The following is a 16,334-nucleotide window of genomic DNA, read 5'->3' on the forward strand; positions in this document are numbered from 1 at the left end:
CGCCGCAAGGGCAGCGTCTCCGGGGAGGGCGCTGTCCCTCCCAGTCATCCCGCCGTCGGCGGGGAGGGGGGTCTGGAGGAGGAGCCACCGCCTTTTCTTTTTCCCTTTTAGGTTTTAAGCCCCTTTGTTTTGAATAATCGGGTATCTTTGGTAGCAGCACGTAATGTGAAGGCATCATTAATCACCTAAATAGTTCATTGACTCCCCCAGGCTCGTCCAATATTAGTTTAATTGCCCAGGAGCATAACATGTATAATAATAAAAGGACACAAGCAAGTACATCTGCATTTATGTAATCACAACATAGTTAGCAGCCTTTATTGGTTCTCTTTGTTCTTCTTGTTGTTTCTTTAATTATTTGAAACTAAATAGATGTAATGATTTCTCCTCGAGGGAAATATATTATTCCCCCCCCCTTTTTTTTTTCCATTTAAACATTGAATGCCAGATGGTACTAGGTGATGACAAAAGATAGTTTCTACCCTCGGGATTCCAAGTTAGTGGGTGAGAAAAGTAAGCATAGCTTAGCATGATGTGGATACTTTTCTGAAACCAAGCAAGGTATACATTAATATATCAAAAAGTGACATGATAGAGGAAAACAGTACCAAGCACTGGAAAGGCTCCATCCTCCTGCCTCTGTGGCCTGGCTTCCCACTCCTGTCTGTCCTGTTGTCTCCCCCAACTGTACAAGGATGCACATGTGAAACAGCCCCTACCTATAGGATGACCATGGGAAATTCCACTGTTGGAAAAAATCATTATAAAGGGGTTACTCAGCATAAATATATATCCTTAGAGTTCAAGGAAACAGAACTGATATAACGGGGATGCCTTAAGGGGCCCGCTCCACTCTTCTGCTTCATTCGTTTGTCCCGGGGTCCATCTTTCTCCCACCCTCAGTCAAGGACATTTTCTAACTGCTCCTGAATTCTGATACTTTTACCATATAGGAAATTCAGTCCCCTTGTTAGGTAGTTAGTCAGACATTAGCAGCAAGGAGGTGACAGTGGCGAGAAAGACAAGGAGAAATCGAGTCACACACCTAGCCATCTGGGGACCCTCCCCTGACCCCCCCAGAACGGGCGAAACTATGGTCGTGTGGTGAGCAACTTATCCTGATAAAGAGAGGCACGGTGATACGAGGGGGACTTCCCAGGGCTGCGCATGCCCAGACCACACAGGCATATAACCTATAGTGAACCCGAACTCATTATACCATAATTATAATAAAATCTAATGTGGAAAAAAAATCTACATGTGGTTTTGCCCCCCTGCCCCCCAGTGGGAGTTTCTTAGCGATTCAAGGGTGAGAGCATCCACAGCAGTAAACTTGTTCCATAGCTCGGGACTGTCAATCAAATAATGATCCCCTGTCACTCACCCCCGCCTCCCTGCAAAATGCTCCTTAAAAGCGTTCTTAAAAATAAAATAAAATAAATAAATAAAAAGTTTAAAAATTAAAAAAAAAATTTAAAAAGCGTTCTTAAGCCTGTACAGGAATGCTGCTTTCAATTCACAGAAACAGCTTGCTCGCTCTCTCTCTCTCTACCTTTGCTTCGATGAACTTTGCTTTGGGCTTCCTTCACTTCGCTGAAACAGCCCGCTCTCTCTCTCTCTCTCTCTCTCTCTCTCTCTCTCTCCCTCTCTGAGAGTGTACCTATGCTTAAATAAACTTTGCTTTGTGCTTAAGCTTAACGTGGTAGTTTGCAATTCTTTGCTTACTATCGTGAAACGAGATTGCTGCTCCGGGCCTTCCGTTGACCTCCTCGGTTGAAGCTGCTTTGTTACAACGCAAGTCCTCACGGTGACACCTGAACCACTGAGGCTGACCTGTCTTAGGAGCCATCCCTCTCCCACCTCAGGGACTTTACTACACAGAATAACCCACAGCAGGCGTTTCCCAAAGCCTGCGTTATGTAGACCCTAACACCACAGGTAGGTGCAGCAGAAACATCCACTGCTGGCTTTGTTATGTTAAGCCTGGTGACCTTTGATCTCCCTCTACCCCTGTTGACTGAAAAAAAAAAAAAAAGCACAACCTAAAAGTTGAGAATTATGTTTTATTCGGTGGCCTTACTGAGGACTATAGCCTGGGATGGCAGCCCCTCAGAGAGCTCTGAGGAACTGTTCCAAAGAGGTAAGCTAGGATCTAGCATATATAGGAGTTTGCTGAAAAAAACAAAACAAAACAAACCCTGTTGTTGAATATGAAAAGATTACTGCAAATCACACACACACAAAACCCCCAGACATCGCAAATTAATGATTTTAGGCTCATTGACATTATTCCTTTGGTCTGAATCTTAACTGTCTGGGGCCAGTATCCTGCTTTTCTCCATCCTGAATCCCCTCAGGGTGCACCATTGGGAATGGCCGCACTGGCTGAGGGCTTGATGGTCAGAACATTCCCCGTTTACTGGAATGGCAGGGCAACATTGTGTCCACAACCTGGTACGAGGTAAAGACAGGTTTTCTCATTCTTCTTAAAAACTTGGGCATAACCATGGATAACTATTGGCAAGTACACAAACTTGTCCTAAGGACAACCGATATGTTCGAAGACCGAAATATCTAAACCCAGTTTAAGGAATTGGCAAATTTTCCTAAATGCTGTCCGATCTGTAGGTTCCTGCCCTCAGTGGAGATTTCACTTACTGATTACATTATTTTTCAAGAAGTGACTGTCTCCTTTCTTCACCTTCTTGTCTCCAAGAGGCTTCTTAACGCAGGAGGTATGGGGATCCGTTCTGCCCTTTCAAACCTCAGGACCATCCCCCTCTGGTGTACACTCTTTAGTAGTACAAAGACTCGGCCAGTGCTTTGAATTACAACATTTTAATTATTTTAGGCCAAACCAAATTCTTAGACAGGGAGGGCATCCTCACCAGCCCTTCTATGTAAGTGAGATGGAGACAGTACAAGGATTAGCTAAATGCCCATCCGAAACAAATCCCAGGAGTTGTAAGGACAATTTGCAAGTGACCTGTCCTTTCTTTCAAAGGAATCTAACTGGGAGAGGGGCGCCTCTGTGTTCCCTGGCTGAAACCTAGGGCACCACTCAAGGTTGGGAACTCTGAAAGGGTCCAGGGAGTGAGACTTCTCCCTGTCACAGCAGGTTTTCCTGAGGGAGGGCAGAGGGCTGCATGGCTGAGAAACTTCCAGATGGCATGCATGTTGGCAGGGGGTCAGGGGAAGGAACATTTGTTGATGACACATGAAGCCCTGAGGCTTTGTTTGTTTTTGATTTATTAAGTGTTTTTATTATATTTATTCTTCACGTTTGTCATCTGACAGGCTTTAGATTTGCCCATGTTCCTCAGCTACCAGTGAGTCCTCTGGTCCCATTGCCAGAGCTGCCCAGGCTTTCATTAAGAAGGCTTTTCCTTTGGATGGTACAAGGGGAAGTCCCAGCAGGCAGACCAGCAAACTCCCTTTGTCTTTCACTGCATTCTCCCCTGAGATTTCCCTACACTTTGTGCATCCATCAGGGTCCAAGTTGTTAGCTAGTTGGGGAAAGAAACAAGCCCAGGGGTATAGGGGAGGGGTTTGCTTTACCCCCTTTCTCTGCTGATACATAAGACGGTTCCTTCCAGCTGCAATCCATATACAGGACCTATGTATGCTCTACAGCCCCGATTTAAGACAAATTTGATCCCTTAAGCTGGCAGTTCTCAAAGTGTGATCAGAGACCCTTTTGGGTGGCTATGAAGCCAACACTAGTTTTTGATTTTGGTTTTTTGATTTTGAGAATAATTTAATATGTTAACTTTAACATAAACTATTATATCTTTTTTTTTTTTTTTTTTTCTTTTTGCGGTATGTGGGCCTCTCACTGTTGTGGCCTCTCCCGTTGCGGAGCACAGGCTCCGGATGCGCAGGCCCAGCGGCCATGGCTCACGGGCCCAGCCGCTCAGCGGCATATGGGATCCTCCCAGACCGGGGCACGAACCCGTATCCCCTGCATCGGCAGGCAGACTCTTAACCACTGCGCCACCAGGGAGGCCCTAAACTATTATATCTTAATATCATTATTTTAAGTGTGAAGAAACAGATCCTTACAAGACCAAAATAACATACAAGCCATAAGGTGGGTTTCTCCCTTTTCCTTTTTTTTAAATTTAAACAAATGTTCACCAGGCCAGTTCAACAAGTAAGGCAAATAACATGGATATGAACGCTGCAGTTCGCAATATACCACATCTAGAACTTAGGGAGGTGCATTAGACAGAAGGGGTAATCATTCTAATTAGACAATCAAGTAACATCATGACAAATGGATTTGCAGCATCAAAACTGTTCATTTAGATTTCTTATCTCTTAGTGACCAGAGGTCCCATGTTGTCTCCAGTCTTTTTGATACTGACCAAGGTTAGGGGCCGTCCTCAAACAATAGAAATTAACTAGAGACTGGTCAAGGCTTTATTGGGCCCCCTGCTGCAGCAGGAGGAAGAACAAGTATCAGGTTTCCCTGCTTGCTTCTCGGGGGGGTTTGGGGAGTGGGGGGCTCTGCGGTGCAAGCTGTTTCCTTATATGGGGTGCGAGCAAGGGTGTATCCAGGGGTCAGGCCAGAGGGACGGCTTAGGTTGTTTGCTCACCCCTTAGGTGGTGTTGAGTGCAGGGGGCACGTGCGGTGTCCTGCTTTTGCTCCTGATACCCTGTTTTTGCTGCCAGCTCTTCAGAAGTGGCAGTTGGGCTTTTTTGGGTCTTTTGTATCTTTTGTCCAGAATTTGCCCCAACTGCACGTGCACACAGTTATTTTTAGTCCCATATAGTTTCTTTGTATCTTGTTGCTCTAGGAGCCGATTGTCCAGGTGCAAGCACGGCAGCCCTGCAGCAGAGGGTCCCAGGTCCCAGCCTGTCTCATTTTTGTTGTGTTTTGTGTGAAATCCGTTACAGAATTGAAACCTTTTGGACCTCCAACAATGGCAGGAGTACAGATCAGTGTTGTTTTTCTGGATATGAAAGCTGCAATGATCTTTAACATAAAATCTTTTGTAAGCTAGATAACCAGCTGCAGCTGTCCCAGCAGCAATGGTAACTGGTGCTCTGGTAGTTAGACATGTCACTCATACACGTGCACAGGACCCTGAGCACGAGTGGGTCTGTGCAGACAGCTGGAGTCATGTGCGAGAGGAGTGCCCGTGAACTACCACCTATCATGAGTGTACCGTGGGGTTTTCCAAAGGCAACATGATACATGATGTCATAGCGGATTAAGTAGAGAAGCAGCCAGGTGAAAAGATTTGCAAAAATATAAAACAATGCCCCTTTTTCTCATGCATGTTTTTTTTTTAACATCTTTATTGGAGTATAATTGCTTTACAATGGTGTGTTAGTTTCTGCTTTATAACAAAGTGAATCAGCTATACATATACATATATCCCCATATCTGTTATTTTGGTTTTGAAAATAGTTATCTTTCATAAAAATATGTTGTGTATGTTAACCTGTAGCATGTAATTTATGTTAATATATTGACAAATGAATAAATATTAAAATGTTTTCAGTTTGAATTTCTAATTTGGTACATATTGATAGATATTGCCCATACAGAAATTATTTTGGGTCCTCAATAAATTGTAAAGGTGTAAAGGGATTCTGATACCAAGCATTTGAGAACCACTGCCTTCAGCAAGCTGTTGCATCAGGCATATTTCACTTCAGGGACGTGGAGCATTCAAAGCAGTACAATGTGTAGGTGAGCCCTGCAAAGAGCTGCACCCTCACCTGCTCATGTTTGTCACTTCCTGTAGTCTTTTTTTACTAGGTCTCCCTATGACACTAATGTATTTTGATGTCATTTGTATAATTTCTTGCTTTGTGGAACTCAATTTGTGATTGGAAAATTATGATCAAAGAAAGGCTAGGTGTCAATTCAAACATGTAAAAGGAGAGTTAGGAGATCCTGATCCAAATTGTGTGTGTAGTCACGGATGTATCAATAGATTTAAAGCTTGTGCCAAAATTTAAAACGTAAGCTGGATGTTAGTTCTTCCATGATAGCTGTAGAAACCAGAAACAATTTAGATTGTAACCAATGTCGGGTTTTGCAAGCATTTGCAGGAAGAAGTGGTGGTGGATTGGAGGGCATCTTTCTCTGCTCCTGTCCCTGTGGCAGCTCTCAGCACCGGTCCTCTGTGGCAGTGCCCCTGGGTGCTGAGGACAGGGCCACTGTTCTCGTGGGGATGCTTCAGTGGCTCTCACCAGAGGAGGGCGTGGCGATCTTTGAAAACCTTTGAGTCAATGGGCAATTTCATGCTCTCTTTCTACATCAGATCAAAATCTATCATGACTGCCCAAAATATTTAATTTGCTTTCTAGATCTCTGCAGGAATCTGTGAGACGATTTAACTTGTTCTAGACTAACAGATAGATAAAAAGGCAAGGGTGAATCCAGCAGTTGGTTAGCTCACAGAAAAGGCTAAGGAGCAGACAACACTGAAGTGGCCACAGGCTCTCAGCATGAGCTCATCTGGAATGCCCCAAAATATGAGACAGAAAGGTTGACTCAGCTCAGCCATCTCTGAGAAGGTCTGGGGACACGCAGTCAGCCCCAGCACAGTCTATTTGCAAGGAATGTGTCTTCCTTTACCCTCCGAGGGCCAGGTGCAACCATCGGGCCCAGGAACAAAGCCTCAGTTGCAGACGTGGTGGGATTCTGAGAACAATGCGGGGCAGGGGCTCATCCCCAGCTCAACCCGGATTGGTCCTTAGAAAAGAGAATGTCATCATTTCCCGACCTCCCACAGGAAATGATGCATTTATTACATAAGGATGTTATTTGTACATTTAAATGAGCAATGCTGAGGAATGAACTTCTAATTTAGCAACACAACATAGTTTTATATTATGTCAGTTCTACAGAATTTTACATTTCCTGCAAATACAAACTGTACATCTGTTCCAAAATTTATTGCCTAGATGTTACATTGTAGGTGTTCAAGTAAAAAATGAAATGAAGGGATACGTAAATAATTTAACTGAAACTGAAAACAGGTAAACTATAAGTAATTTAGACTGCATTTGAGACATGGTTCTTACTAACTGCACCTTGCATATAATAGTTTACTAAACATGCATTTATTTGACTTTTTAAAAATAAGAATTAGACATACATCTATATCACGATCTATAGAATTCTCTACTGACAGAACTGATTTCAAGTTTTTCTTATGTTGTAATGATTAAACTTTTCTTCCTGGCACTCAAGTACAAGGATAATCTCTATTCCCACAAGAGTTTTCGAATCAAATCTATCTATATATCTATATCTTTGAGTTGCTCTCTGAGCAAAACTGGGAGGACCCATGCCTCTGCATTTTGATCAATAACAGTGCTGTACAAAACACTGGAAGGAAGAATGGGTCTCATGGATAACTGTGCACTTCCCCTTCCTTCCTCTAGACCAGGCACAGCCCATGAGGGTGGCAAAGGCAGCGTGGTGCCCTGCGAAGCAGATGGAGTGCCGGAGGAGCAGACCCCCCCTAGAACATAGGAGACGCACTATAAAGATTCCCATAAATATTTGGTGGCGGGGTGTGGTTTGCAGGTAATGAGCCAGTGAACTGTGACTTCCAACTGTTCATGAGAAGTTCCTCATAAGCTAGGGGAACCTGGCCTACCTGGTGCACAGAGCAGTTGCAGAGATAAGTTCTTTCCAGGAAAAAATATAGGATTTTTCAGTAACGAGTACTACAAGATAGCTTTTCTACTCAGGTGGCTGCTGTGCCTCCATCTAGCTGATTATTTCGTTAGCTCTTCTCCATGCAAAAAATAGGGCTCTTGGGCTTCCCTGGTGGTGCAATGGTTGAGAGTCTGCCTGCCGATGAAGGCGACACGGGTTCGTGCCCTGGTCCGGGAAGATCCCACGTGCCACGGAGCGGCTGGGCCCGTGAGCCATGGCCGCTGAGCCTGCGCATCCGGAGCCTGTGCTCCGCAACAGGAGAGGCCACAACAGTGAGAGGCCCGCGTACCGCAAAAAAAAAAGAAAGAAAGAAAGAAAGAAAGAAAGTAATAGGCCTCTTCTAATGCAAACTGGACTTCATTTGGGACAATCCTCCCATTCATAAGGAAAGAGTTGGCTTACTAGCTAGCTACCCGATCTCCTTAGCAAATAATGGCATGGAAAGATCCCCCTCCTACTCTACATATTGTGCTATATAAACTGTCCAGAATAGGCTAATCTGTAAAGACGGAAAATAGATGAGTGGTTTCCTGGGGCTGAGGGGAGAGGGGATTAGGAAGTGAAGGTTAGGAGATATGGAGTTTTTTTTGGTGATGAAAACGGTCTAAAATGGATTGTGGTGATACAATCAATTGCACAACTCTGTGATATACTAAAAACCATTGAATCATACACTTTCAATGAGTGAATTATATGCTGTATGAATTATATCTCAATAAAGTTGTTACACACAAAAAAAAACAGTTGAGGGACTGATAGTCAGGCAGAAGAGTGCCATGATCCAACTCTCCACCAACACAGGTGGGTGCAGGACTGTGCTAACCTGTACCATGTGAGGTGGAGAAACTCAAGACACCTAGGCTCTATGTTGGGACACAGATTCATTATTGATTTTTGGCTAAAAAAAGGCTTTGGGAGTGACATCACATAGCATCACTCAAATGTGCTCTGATATGGTCTCCATGAGACTTAGTACGGTGACCAGAGGAAGAAAGAGAAGGAGAAAGAGAAAAAGAGAGAGATGGCATAATACACCCTAGGCCCTTCCTTGGAATTTTCCAAGTTTCTTTCCTCTGCCCAGGATTCTTGAAGACTGGATGTGCCTTCTGGGTGGGGTGCCCCAGGCCCTGGCAGGACATACAAGGGTCCGTTCCCGTTTCTTTTCTTCAGAGCACTTGCTCCCTGCAGGGTCCAAACCAGATGCCCCAGAAGCTCTGGGACTTGTGCCTCTGGAGATTCCCTAGGGTCCCCCTGGCTGGACCCAGGTTCTAGGAGAGTGGTCTGGAGAATGATTAGGCCTCAGAATGGGGCTGATACACTGACTTGGGGTGATTCAAATTGTTTGTGTAAATAATGGCCCTGCAAAACATCACTTGCCTTGGGCCCTATACACCCTCCTGTATGTATTTGTCAATGAAAACTCAATGAGTCATCAAGCTAAGAAGGAAAAATTGAGAATTTTGAAATTGAGGATTATAACCTGGGAACTGTTCTGCCTGTTAGAAGTTGAAGGCACAGTCAAACACATTTTCGAGACAAAGGATCGTACATAAAAATGACATACTGATATTTTACATAAAATTCACCAAAGACACACTAGTCCAGGTAATCATGTACAAAGTGAGAAGCAAGTCACCATGACCCCCTACAGACCTGGGAAAGAACACTAACCTTTTAAGACATTCCATTGCTAGCATCAGAAGAAAGGAAAAAAATTGATCTTTACCATCGAGCAGGCACTCCCACTTTTGAGGAGGTCTGGTTAATGTATAACGCAGATACACACTGCACCTTAAAGGGGGAGGGAGGTCTCCCTCTCTCTCTCTCTCTCTCTCTCTCTCTCTCTCTCTCTCTCTCTCTTTTTCTCTCTTACTCCTCTTCCTCCTCCTCTTTCTCTTTTTCTTTCTCTGCTATGTGAGGACACAACACGAAAGCAACCATCTGCAAACCAAGAAGAGAGCTCTCCCCAGAGCCCAACCATGCTGGCACCTTGACCCCAGACTTCCAGCCTCTAGAACTGTAAGAAAATAAATTTCTTCTGTTAAAAAAAAAAAAAAAAAAGGGAGAGGGAGGAGGCCCAAACAGAGAGAATTTTATGCTTAAATTTTCTTGTCTTGCCTTAAAATGTAAATTTTATTTCAGCACCTTCCCCTACTTCAGAAATAATGTTAGTAGAGAAGAAGGAACACCATGTTCACCCCTGTGACTGTCACAGTCTATTGTATGGTCAACTCTTCTTCAAAAGGGAGTCAAGAATACACAAGAGTACAGCATGGGGAATACAGCCAATATTTTTAAATAACATAAATGGAGTATAACCTTTAAAAATTGTGAATCACTATATGGTACACCTGCAACTTATAAAATATTGTACATCAACTATACTTCAATGAAAGAAAAAGAAAAGAAAATATGAGAAACAAAAAGAATACACAAGGATATACAATTTCTCTTCCAGAAATGGTGATGAGAAGACTGGGTATCTATAAGCAAAAGAATGAAATTGGACCCTTTTAAACCTGTTGACTGAAAAAAATGCACAAGCTAAAAGTTGAGAATTATGTTTTATTTGGTGCACAAAACTGAGGATTTAAGCTCGGGACACAGCCTCTCAGATCGCTCTGAGGGACTGCCCCGAAGAGGTAAGGGGGGAACCGGGATACAGAGGAGCTTTTGCAACAAAGACCAGGTAGTCAGGACATCAAAAGATTACTGTTAATGAAAGAAAACCAGACATCTCAAGTTAAGGAATTTAGTGCTTTTCTATGTGTGGGAAGATGCAAGAGTCTGGGCTCACTGGAATCATTCCTTTGATATGCACCTCAGCTATCTGGGGCCAGTGTCCTGTGCTTTCTCATCCTGAGTCTCTTCAGGGTACAAGTCAGGGGGTAGCTGCAGTGGCTGACTCCTTGATGGTGGGCATCCTGTTTCTACCCTGAGTTCCCTTAGGGCTCACCATAGGGCAGGCTGTAATGTGATGGCTTGATTTGATCCTTTGTTTACTGATATGGGACGGAACTTTTTTTTTTTTTTTTTTTTGCGGTACGCAGGCCTCTCACCGCTGTGGCCTCTCCCACTGCAGAGCACAGGCTCCGGACGCGCAGGCTCAGTGGCCATGGCTCACTGGCCCAGCCGCTCCGCGACATGTGGGATCTTCCCAGACTGGGGCACGAACCCGTGTCCCCTGCATCAGCAGGCGGACCCTCAACCACTGCGCCACCAGGGAAGCCCCTAACTCTTTTTTTTCTTTCAGGTTTTATCAGTGTTATCTGCAGGAGGATTTGACCTCCTGCAGATAGTTTGGTGAAATCGTTCCCCCATTATAGAAGCCAGAACTCCTGTATATATTTTATGTTTTTCTTTAGCAATAAATCATGAATGTTTACCTCTGTCCTTAAATATCTCCTATAACATGATTTTATTGGCTGCATAGTATCCCACTGTATGACCTATCAGAACTTATTTTATCATGTCATTATGAGAGATTTAGTTGTTTCTGTTTGTTTTTATGAGTAATAAATAATAAGATATTAATGGCCACTGGCCATTCACCAAAGTTGAAAGCAGCTCTTTTGCCCCTTTCCTGTCTTCCCATTTCTGTTCCCTTCTAACCTTGAAAGAACATAATTAACCTGTTGATTCTTTTCCTACATAAGAAGAAGTAAGAATGAAGAATTAAGTAAAGAATGACTAGCTCTCTACCCTCAAGAGACCTTCTTAGTAATCCTGCAGGCAGATCACACAGACAAGATAACATATGAAGAGAGGGTCAGCCAGTCTGCACACAATGGAGAAGGATGCAGAACCCAACCTCCTGCCTTGATGATTCACTGAGATTCTTCCCCTCCTTCTGTCCCTTCAAAAATTATAATGGCTGAGCAGAATCTTTGGAGTTGGTCTTGGGACATGAGTCCACCTTCTCCCCAGATTGCCAGCTTTTCTGATTAAAGCACCTTTCCTTCCTATTGACACATGCCTCTCGACTATTGGCTTTTGAGTGGCGAGCAGCTGAACTTGAGTTCAGTAACAAGGTGATCATGTGACAGTACATGGCACTGCCCAGCTTTGGGTGGCACCACTTACACTGTACTGTGCCTGAGACATCCGTAGAAGCACATCTTAGAATACACATAGTTCTGTAGAGCTGTGCTGTGCTGGGGCCATGACTAGGAGCCCAGGGACACTGTCAGGGAAAAGGAGGATATGAAGTGCTAGAGAATCCCAAAGAAACTATGAGTTGAAGTCTTGGAACTAAATGATATCTTTTCTGCTAACCCTGAAATTACTAGTCATGCCTTTATGCGTCTGCCTGTGGTGCTGCTGAGAAAGTGTGGACTACACACTGTACCAAAGTCACTGGCTTCTTTCTACTTTCACGCATCCTTGCTTTGTCTCTGAATCTCTTACTTTGTCTGACCCTTCCAGTCCCCTCCTTCTCCATTGCTCTCCATGCTCAGCTCCAGGAATTAGCGTGGATCTGTGTAGGTCTTGGTCCAGAGAGTGGTACCTTGACCACAGGGTGTTTGTGAAGACTTGCCCAGGGAAGAAGACAGCATTCTTTATTGCTGATTATATTGAGGCGCTCTCCTGCTGAGAAGAACTTGGCTTAGAAGAGAGAGCATCTTTACAAAAAAATGACATAATTATAGTTTCTTTACTGACATGGGTATGTTAAAGATTCTTAATTAGCTAAGAGACCTTTGGAAATAACGAGACTTAAGAATTACATTTACTTTTGGCTGTGTTGGGTCTTCCTTGCTATGCGTGGGCTTTCTCTAGTTGCAGTGAGCAGGGGCACAGGCTTCTCATTGCGGTGGTTTCTCTTTGTTGCGGAGCACAGGCTCTAGGTGTGTGGGCTTCAGTAGTTGTGGCACGTGGGCTCTAGAGAGCAGGCTCAGTAGTTGTGGCACACAGGCTTAGTTGCTCCGCAGCATGTGGGATCTTCCCGGACTAGGGCTCGAACCTGTGTCCCCTGCATTGGTAGGTGGATTCTTAACCACTGCGCCACCAGGGAGGTCCCACATTTACTTTTCTTTATATTCCTTTCTAGGATTAGGGTAACATCTTGAATGAAATTTAAATATAGGGCTATAAAATAGAACAATAAAATACTTTCTATTGGAAAGAAAGAAATAAGAAAGGAAGGAAGAAAGGGAAAGAGAAAGAAAGCAGAAAGGAAGGAAGAAAGGAAGAAAGGAGAAGGAAGGAGGGAGCAAGGGGAAAGAGCAAGAAGGAAAAAGGACAAAAGAAGGGTGGAGGGTGGAGTGAGGGGGAGGAAATACTTTGTGTGGCTTCTCAGATCAAAGCTCCTTCTGGGGGAAGCCAGTTGGGGTCCCATAAGCAAAATGCTTGATGTGTTGTCTTTTCAAATGATCATTAATATAATATTCCTACAAGTGACTACATTTTAGACTGTTAATTCTTACTATATACACAGTTTTAGGTCTTTTATCTCTCCATCTGTGAGGGAAAGAATTGGCAGGGGTAGGGGTGACTCATCTTGGTAATTTCTTCTAGTCCTGTATTATTTCTCTGGCAATATGAATATCATGGAATTCTATCTGATTGGGCAAAAAATCTCTCTATGTTCTTTTATTATTATTTTTAGTAAGTTATATCTACCCAGAATTCATATCACTAGTGGAGGCTTCAGTTCTTAAAAAGAATTGATTAAGTAAGATTGATTCCATCTGTACTTGGTCCTGTTGAATATAGCATTCACCCTCCTCCTAGCACCAGGTTAATAAAGATAGTGAGAAAGCCCAATAGAACCCATTCAGATTAATAAGGAAAGATGCAAAAGAAAAGTTACAGTTTGGCCATCATGGATCTCATTAATGTAAAGTTTATTGTTACCACCACCAATACAATCAGATGTATCCTTATTAAGAGGGAAACGGAAGGAGATTTCACATACACAGAAGAGAAGGTAGTGTGACCCTGGAAGCAGAGACTGAGTGATGTGGCCCCTAGTCCAGGAATGCTGGCTGCCACCAGAAGCTGGGAAAGGCAAGGGATGGATCTCTCTTATAAGACAGAAGAAGTGCAGATCTGCTGACACCTTGACTAAGGCTCAGTGATATTATCTTTGGACTCCTGGCTCCAGAAACATGAGAGAATAAATTTCTATTGTAAGCCACTGTGTTTGTGGTAATTTGTTACAGCAGCACAGGAAAGGAATACACCATGCAATGGAATGCTATATGGCAATAAAAATAAATGAACTGCTCCACACATAACTCGGATAGATCTCAAAAACATAACACTGAACAAAAGGAGCCAGAGTCAAAAGACAACCCACTGTATAGTTCCATTTAGGTAAAGGTTAAAAACAGTCAGAACTCATCTCTGTTGTTAGAAGTCAGGACAGTGGTTGCCTTTGTGGAGTGGACAGTGACAGCGAGGGGCATGAGGGGTGCCTATGGCTTCAATGATGTTCAGTCTTTACATCTAGGGTTGTGTTCAACTTTGTGATGGTTCATTGAGCTGTAATCTTATAATTTAATTTTAATAATTGATTCTAATTTAGTTATAATTAATGCACTTTCTATATGTGTATTTCACTTAAAAATTTATTTTAAAAAACTAAATGAAATCTGGTCCAGTTGCATCTGGTGTGAGTCTTCCCCACCATCGTCTCTATAGAGACTGTGGCTCAAGGGCTGGGATGGGAGTGTGGCTGCACCTGCTCTTTAATCCTCTTTCCCTTCTGGACCTACCTTGGTTTAGATTGTTTCAATCTGACGCTGGTGGCTTCTCTGCTATGCCATTGTCTGTGTAGATGGTATGTGTGTTTGATTTGGGAGGGGACAGTGTTCAGCTTCACCCTGACCTACCCTTTATCACAGAGTATTCCCTCAAAAGGGGGCAACTGTGTGTCCCATTAGCCGTACCAACAGTCCAGGTCTATAGCATCTGTTCAGGGCAGGGCTTGTCGTCTCTGGTCCTGTGCCTGGGTGACCCGAGGGCTCCTGTCTCCCCCAGCATCTAAGCTCCACACTGGAATGCCTTATCCCCCCTTCATGTCTCCAAGAGCTTCAGAGATCTGGGCTGGGTGGAGGAGTAACTCCCTTTGGTTCTCTGGCACATCCCGCAGTGGGTCCCTCTCATCTTGCTGGCATGGGGGGCATCAACGGGGGAGAGAGAGGCCAAACTTTTTTTTCTTTTTTTAAATCAGGTTTTTCTTTTAATTGACACCGTTTCTTCTCTCGGGTGCTACTTTGGTAGTGATTAGGTCCCCACCTCTCAAGAACACTGCATCTGAACAGGCTGAGACAGAGCCGGTGTGAACACAGACCCCAAACCAGGGCTTTCGGAATAAAAAGAACAGGAAAAACCAGCCTTTCTCTTCACTTACAAAGGGAGTCCCTCAGAGGGTCCAAAGCTCTGTTTTCCAAATGTAGAAAACCTGGAGCTCAATGCAAACTGGAAACCAAAATATATCAGAAAAGAAGCAGAACGCCCCATCATATACTCAAGGTCTGATCATCCCGTCTCTTCAACAGGAATGGCCCTACTCCAGCATTTTTAAAGGAAGATGTGTGTTTCTCTTTCACTTTCCAAGTAGGTATAAAATCTACTAAAAGGGACACAATGAATCAGAATAAATCAGCTCACTCACAAGAGACATTCCCAGATAAAGATTTTTGGTTGCTGAGATGATTCAGCACATTATTTCAAAGAGAATTCAAAAGTGGCAGCTACATTCGCTGATAGGTTATGTGAGACACACATACATACAACCCATTTTTCAGTGTATATGTCAAGGCGCCAAGACCCCTGATCAGCTCAATAAGTTATTTTATACATTACAGTGCCCAGAACAAGAGAGGGAAAGATAATTTCTTGGAGAGATTCATGTGCTCTGAAGGAGGCTGGAGCCCAGCGCACCGCGCCTTCGTTAGCTGGACCCCTCCTTTTCTTTGGTTGTGATGGCCTCAGAGGCAGCCGATTCCTTTAATCGATATGCTGGCTTCTCCTCCTCCTGGGGATAGAGGTCCGGGTACTTCTGCATGCACTCCTGCATGGCCCGGAACTGGTCTACACAGTCTGACCCCTTGACATCCTCTGTGCTGCAGTGGAAGCAGGAAAAGCCCACCCCCAAGGCACGGGCAGTTCCAGCTGATGTCTCCGTGGGGCAGGATCAATCCATGCTCCTCGTACGGATCACTGGGGTCGTCGGCCACCAGCTCCGCGTTGCTTGGAGCTTCATGGTTTTCTTTGGTCACAGATATGATTCGATCCTTCCCCTCCTGCTGGCAGCAGGCCATGGTGCAGCCGGGCGCTCTGACCTCACGCCATGACCTCTCCACTCCAGAGAGGACAATCTTTTTTTCAGGCACTTCTAATTCTCCTAAATAATTCTTCTAGCACCTCCTTCCTCTCCGGACTCTGGGTGGGGATAGGTAGGGGAGAAGCACTTCCTGCTTCTCTGTAGAAGGAGAAGAGAGAAGCCTCTCATCATGAATGCTAGGCAAGATCACAAGGTAACTCAGGGACCTACCCACCCCTACTCCTCCTCTAGTGAGGCAGGTGGAAGCCACAGGTCTCCTTTTTAGTTCGGGGCGGGGGAAGGCTATAGATGACCTTGACTATAGTGGGTATACTCAGCAACTTTCTGTCCTTGGTATTGGACTTTAGTCACTTA

At 44.1% G+C, this 16,334-nt stretch overlaps 1 pseudogene; it reads right to left on the reverse strand.

Annotated features, from left to right (window-relative positions):
* Nucleotides 1-15,587: 15,587 nt before the first annotated feature.
* LOC132496374 (mitochondrial intermembrane space import and assembly protein 40-like) lies at nucleotides 15,588-15,957 on the reverse strand (annotated as a pseudogene).
* Nucleotides 15,958-16,334: the final 377 nt, after the last annotated feature.

Source organism: Mesoplodon densirostris, chromosome 9 (genome assembly GCF_025265405.1).
Source record: "Mesoplodon densirostris isolate mMesDen1 chromosome 9, mMesDen1 primary haplotype, whole genome shotgun sequence".
In the NCBI taxonomy this organism is placed as follows: domain Eukaryota; kingdom Metazoa; phylum Chordata; class Mammalia; order Artiodactyla; family Ziphiidae; genus Mesoplodon; species Mesoplodon densirostris.